Genomic DNA, 7,054 nt, shown 5'->3' on the forward strand with positions numbered 1-7,054 from the left:
CTTATCAATAGCTTTATCAATATCAATAATTGTTGATTTAAATCATACATTGTATACATCATTTGGCAGAATAAATTATCTTTATTTGAGAAACGCTCAAACTTGTGTTGTCAAATTTCACTATGACCTTAATTCTGGTTCTTGGGTTATACTGTATGCAAGCCAAACTACACAGCGAAATGACACTGATTGAACCAATCCACAGCACAGTAACAGTAATTAGTGTAATTAAATAGCATTCTTTGGACAACTTATCTTATAGAGAGAGGGATTAGATATGGTATGCTATTACTTTATCACACATTTACATGAGCAGACAGATAGCATTCAAGTCATTGCTTACAGAAGAACTCATCAGGAGCAAAGTCTGGCCTAAGTAAATTCCCCCATGCAGCTTTGTTGTGTCTAAAAGCTAACATTACAGTAACTTTTGTTGAATAGAGTAGAAATGGAAGAAGAGGATATGTCTGTCACTATTTACTTGTTAACATCTTGGTTTCTTGACTGGTTGTTGGCATAAGTGTATCTCTAATAAAGTAACAAAAGATGTGTAAAGTGTAAAGATTTTGCAAATGCAAGTTACAAATACCCTGGGGGCTAAGCACCTCCTGTCTTTAAATGCTAGTGACGTCCCTGCCAAGTACTCACAGGCCCAAGAACATTTTTAAATAAGGAAGTTGGTATAATATCTACTGGGCTCAAGGAAGATGTCATACTGCTAACCAGATCAGTGAGTTCTTGTAGCGAGATTGGAGCAAAACAGTTCAAGATTGGTGGCCGGATTGAGTGAACCGAATATGGAGTAGTAGAGGGGATAATGCTATTTCTGACATCACTAATTTTATTTACAAAGAAATGGAGAAAGTCACTGCAGTCATTTGAAAATACTGGCTCTTCAGGAGGAGCAGGATTGACAATATTGTTGATGGTTTCAAAAAGGACTTTAGGGTTATGTTTACTGGAAGAAATAAGGTTAGCATAGTAAGATGTTCTCGCCTCCTTAACCATGTTGTTGTATTCAGTCAATAGGTCTTTGTGATACAGCTGTTGAACATGAAGCTTGGAGGATTTCGTTCCGCCCTCCGACATGTACGCCAGAAACAGCGAATGAAGTCATTTAGCCATGGGGATGAGTTGACGGAGGAAACACGTCACATTTTACTTGGAGCCACTTTATCCAAAACTGATGAGCAATATGTGTTGAAGGAGTGGACCAGACAAGTAATATCAGCATGAGAAGACTCAACCCTGCGCTTTGGTCAAAAGCTGCAGAAAACTTCTCAGCTATTTATAGCTATTTATTTTCCTGTGCAGTCTTTATTGCTGACTGATAATTCACAAAATTGTCTAGCTGTCACATGTCCCCTCATGGAATATTACACTCACAACTTTAAATGAAGTCTGATATTCTTTCCATCACGATCACACTCTTATTTTCTGACTATTTTGAGGTTATAGCTACTCCTATAAACTCTTCATTTCCCTCTCAACTATTTTTCTAATCACTGAGTGAAGATTAGAGGCCAGTTTTTGCTGCCTTCCTTTCAGGGAGAAAATTGTCTCTTTCAGAATTTGGCCTCTCCTGAGTTGTGGTAGCAGAGCTGATTACTCTGCAGGTCATAAGTTAATTGTTTATGTGACTCGCATGTCAGCGAGAAATATGCCATCAGCGTCCTTGAGAGAGGAATAAAATGCTTGAGACTGCATTGACTTTAAAGTGCGCAGACGGCAAAAAGTAAGTGGAAAAAAAAGAAACAAAACTGTCTTTGGAGCTTGTTGCAATAGTGTCAGATATTAACCCACAGAGCACAGTAATCAGCAGCAATACAGAACAGCCTTTTTCATCTTCAATTCAATTTTATTTATAGTATCAATTCATAACAAGAGTTATCTCAAGACAGATACAGTAGGTCTAAACCGGTGATTCTCAACTGGTGGGTCGGGACCCACTTTTGGGTCGTGGAAGCATTCTGGGTGGGTCGTGGACAGCTGGTCAATAAATAAATAAATAATATTTAATGCACATCTGATTTTGGACTTGTCTTTTATTTTGAAAAGATATATTTTGACGGACATGCATCAGAACCGTGCAGCAGTCTAGCGCCATAGCCATGGTAACCATCATTTGATTAACATTCACTTTAAGTTTGTGTTGATGTTTGGAGGCAAGGTGGCGAAGCTTAAATATGAGTATTTAAAATGTTTTTCGTACATTGAGGATAAAAAGGGACAGAAATGATAGGTTAAAACTAGGGCTGTCAGCATTACCGCGTTAATCGTGATGTGATTAAGGGCCGAGCATAATGCGTTAATTTTTAATCGTATTAATCGCATGCCGCCATTTATTAATTTATTTTCACTTCACTCGGCTTTGCGTCGTGCCTAACAGGCTACTATTTTGCCGTACTTCCTCGTAACACATCCTGCTGCTGCAGGAATAGCAACGCGGATTTCGGTGCCTCATTCTGGTGCCACTGATATGTCTGCACTTCTCTCTGATGCTCTGAAACTGACGTTACAGGCAACAGAAACACCGCTGCACGTGACGCTAGTTAACACTACACTCAACAGCAGCTAACGTTAGCCTACCGCTAGCTAGAAGCTGGATTAAACATGGTTACAATGCTGACAGCTAACGCTAAACGGTGTAAAGTGTGTCTGTATTTCACTGTAGAGGATTCCGACACCGGGATGTAACAGTCTGCAGCTGCTGTTGTCGGAAAAACACAGATAGTGCGTTCAATGAAACTGATAATTTACAGCCTTGTGGTGCATTCAAAGTTGTTGTTAAATGCCCTTTTCCTATCTGGTGGTTGTTTTTGTCATTCAACAGCTATGTACTAGTGAAATAAGTTATTGTTATAGTGATTACATTATTATTAAACATTTAATTTTGACGATATGGCCTTAGCAATAAACAAGCCATTCTTTAAGTATCGGTTCAGGCACCGTTAAGGCACCGGTACCGTTTTAAAAGTACCGCTTTAGCGCCGGTATCCAAACCAAACAATACCCAACCCTAATATTGACTCTAGATTCAAATGTGTGACTAGATTAAATATATAATAAAACAAATACAAATCTTAAAATCAAGTTCATAAAGTCACTTTCTTTGCATTCATTTGATTCCCAATCAAGCTACACTGGTAAGAATTGCTTTCCATTGTTAATATGTACTTAAAAACAGTTCTGAAATGCAAAATAATAGAATTTTAATCATGTGATAAAACATGCGATTAATCGCGATTAAGTATAGAAATTCAACGATTAATCGCGATTAAGAAAATGTAATCGTTTGACAGCCCTAGTTATAACATCTTGTTTTGCGGGCCTTTTTTTTAAAAACTTTTGTGCAGTTTCATATTTATTTTATTCACTTTTATGCATGCATTTGCCATGGTCCTCCTCAGTTTCTTACTAAGGGACTGTTCGTTATTTAATTAAGGGGCCACCGGAGGAGTTTTGTGGACTCTAACCTAAAAAGACGTGACCCTCCTCTTGTCAGTAATAATTTTCCTATGATCCTCCAAAACGATTTGAAAAAAAGGAATGACCCTCCCCTCGCTTGCAAGTTCACACTTAACAAAGAAGTACAGATGCCATTTGATTTTTACAGCCATGATGTAAAGGAGTTAACCTCTGCATTCTCATCTTACACATCCCACTCCTCTGTTATGGTGTGGTGGCCATTTCAGTAGATTTACTCACTAACATTGTTGTGGAAACATAATAAGCATGGAAACTAAATGCACACTTCATGCATTACTGCATTACTTCAAATACTAAGTTACTCCTCTAGTAAACTAGTATTCACATGAAATAAAACAATAAAACATTGAGACCATTCAGCAAAGGACGCTGGGATATAACCAATTCGACACTGGTTGCTATGGACTTGTCACTATCGTCATTGTATATTTTAGCACATAGGTAAAGCTGCCGAAGCTGAACATTATATTCCAAAACACATATGTTTATTTTTAAAGTTTTTAAGTTACATTGTAACAATTTAACAATTCGCCTTTATGAAATCCAATCGCGGCGCGGCTGTTTTGGAACTCAATAGACAGACGCTTAAATTCAACTAAAATGTAACAATCAGTGTTGGACCTACAGGCTGTTGAGATGCCTCTCCAAACTCACCATAAAACGTTAAGACACGTTGAGAAAAAAGATCCGTATTTTGCCGTAATCCAATGACACAAAAAAAAGTAATCCACAACGATCAGGAGATCCACAAAAAGGTAAATGATACGGTGTATCCAGCAAGGCCGATATGAGCGTCACATTCACCAGCCAGCTCCAAACAGGTGAACGAGGTCTCTCCACTTCGCCGTTCAAACAAAGTGGAATAAAAGTATAAAAGTCAAAATCTACACAAAACCCGCAATCAATTAGTAAGCTGACATCACATTTATATACATGACATTTAGGAAACCTTTATTACAAGGTTGGCACGGCAAGATGTCCAGACTAGTGCAACAGTAACTTTCGTTTTTTGAGTCCTGCTGCTCCCATCGTCAGCCAGGTAATATTTTTTTCCTAAAGCAGTATATGAAATCAGATGTATTACCTATCACCATTTAGTTGTTTTGTGTTAAAGATATTTATTTAATATCTGATCATGCCAGATGTAATTATTCCACTAATTTTTTTAAACAATGCAATTACCCGTTTGAGCCACCAGGGGGCAGTGCTCCTCCTGCCCCCCCAGCAAACTCCGTGTATGCGGTCAGACCATCTGCTAGGGGGCCGAGACTGAGAGCTACATGGATAAATATGCACAAAGCAAGCAAATATGCAACAAGCCACTTTGAAATTTTGCTCTTTTCATGAATAAAAAAGTTAAGACTAAAAGACTAAAGACTAAAAAATGTTGGATGACCCTCCCCTCAGCAAAATATAAAAAGACATGACCCTCCCCTATTTTCCTCCGGTGGTCCATTCCATAAATACCGAACGGTCCCTAATGTTCTCTGAATGCAGAGATATGCATAGAAGTTAAATATCTAATTTTGTGGCCTTATTTATTTTGTGCAGTTTTGATATTTAATTCATTTTAGTCACTTTTGTCCATGCAGTTGTCATGTTCCTCCTCAGTTTCTTATTAAAGTGCTCTGAAATGCACTTTGCACATGTAAATATGTGTATTTATGTATTTTTTAAAGATGGCATACGTGTGTTTTCGAAGGCTATTTTGGAAAAATAAATTTGCTTGGTTTGGTAAAAGTGGGTCACGACTTAGTCTCCCTTTGCCAGACCTTCCTCCACAGCGCTGTGGGTGAGGTTCTGGCTAGTCCACACAGAATTCCGGGATGGGAGAAAAACATGCTCTGGTTTATTGGCATTTCTTTAAACCAAACACAATCATCATGGGCGGTGCTAGGCACCAGGAAAGATGCCTAGATTGGACAGATAGTCTAGCTAGCTGTCTGGATTTACCCTGCAGAGATCTGAGGAGCAGTTAACCATAGTCCTCATAAATCCACCGGAGTTTAGAATGCCAACACAAAGAAAGCCCAAGGCAACGGATATCTGGCCTAAATGAGTGAAATCCGGCGGAATTTCCATCAGCAACGGAGCAATCCCGGAAGTGGAACGTCGTGAATATAGCTCCTCTAGACCACACTCTATAATTTACAAAGACCCAACAATTCCCCCAAGAGCAAGCATTTAGTGCAACAGTGGTGAGGAAAAACGTCCTTTTAGGCAGAAACCTGGGATGGCAGTCTCTTGGTGTGCGGGCGTCTGCCGCTGCCGGTTGGGACGCAGAGACACTGATACAGATATAGAGAAATATGATTCATAATAATTGTAGCAGATGGTATGATGAACAGTGGCAATTATAGTAACAATTATCTTGTTATGGATGTGTTATTGCACCTGACAAAAATTTAACCAAAGCTTTCAACTGATACCATTTGACACTCTGTACACCAGCTCCTGTACTTGTACCTGTTTAGAGATGATTTTAGCATTTTTTTTTATTATCATGAAAAGTATCACATTTTAATAGATTTAAATTTTTAAGTACTGTACTTAAATATGAATTTACGGTACTTGAGTGTTTTCTTTTCATGCCACTTTCTACTTTCTACGAAATATTGTACTTTTTACTGAGTAAAAAAGCTGTCAGATTAATGTAGTGGAGTTACTAGTTACCTTACAAATAAAGATTTTTGCACACAAAACCCATGTAGATTATAAAATACGATATTTTATTATAAATTAAACTACCCGACAATATATAGTTCTACAAGTAAAGCTAAAAGGATTAGCTGATTAAACACTTAGTTGATTGACACAACGGGTGTCATCGTTTTCAGTTTCTGAAATGTGAGGATTTTTCTGCATTGAGTACTTTTACTTTTAATAATTTAAATTATTGCTGTCAAACGATTACAATATTTAATCGCAATTAATTGCATTAATGTCATAGTTAACTATGTTAACTATTTTTATCTATTCTAAATGTCCCTTGATTTCTTTTTGTCCAATTATCTTTTCTCATTTTAATGCTCTTATCAACATGGAAAAGTGGATCGGCTTGCTCTGTGCTTTTGTCGCCTGGCTTTGACGAGGGGGCGGAGAATTGGCATCAGCTGTGTGCTTGGCCATCAAGTGGTATTTCAGACTGGACGTGCTGCGATGATAGCTCAGTTCACAACGGCAAAACACACAGATCACTTTGGTCTTGTCAATGGAACCATTTGGCAACTTTTTAAAAGTAAACTTTCCATTCAGAATCTTATTGGCATCCATTTCGGCGTCTCGCGCTCGCAAACGTTAGCCTACTACTCTTTGGCCGGCTCGCAAGTGTGTGCGGCGTGCCTGTTGTTTTGTTTCCGGTCTAGCTAGATCCGGTGTGGTGTTGTAGTTTTTCTAACGTTACTAGTTGTCGCAACAGCATGTGAAAAAAACTACAAAGTTTGCTAGACCAAAAAGAACGTTAATCTCACGATAAAAAAAATGTACGCCATTAAAATGGGTTTGTGTTAACGCCGTTAATAATGCGTTTAACTGACTAATTTACTATACATTTTCCTGATGATAC

The 7,054-nt window shown here is 38.2% G+C and overlaps 1 long non-coding RNA gene across 1 annotated transcript; it reads right to left on the reverse strand.

Annotated features, from left to right (window-relative positions):
* Positions 1–290: 290 nt before the first annotated feature.
* LOC116035954 lies at positions 291–2,883 on the reverse strand. Its single transcript, XR_004101504.2, has 3 exons — positions 2,873–2,883; positions 2,490–2,491; positions 291–480 (listed from the first exon to the last, which is right to left on the reverse strand). It is a non-coding gene; the product is annotated as an uncharacterized LOC116035954 (long non-coding RNA).
* Between the last annotated feature and the right edge of the window lie 4,171 nt (positions 2,884–7,054).

Source organism: Sander lucioperca, chromosome 10, assembly GCF_008315115.2.
Source record: "Sander lucioperca isolate FBNREF2018 chromosome 10, SLUC_FBN_1.2, whole genome shotgun sequence".
Lineage (NCBI taxonomy): Eukaryota > Metazoa > Chordata > Actinopteri > Perciformes > Percidae > Sander > Sander lucioperca.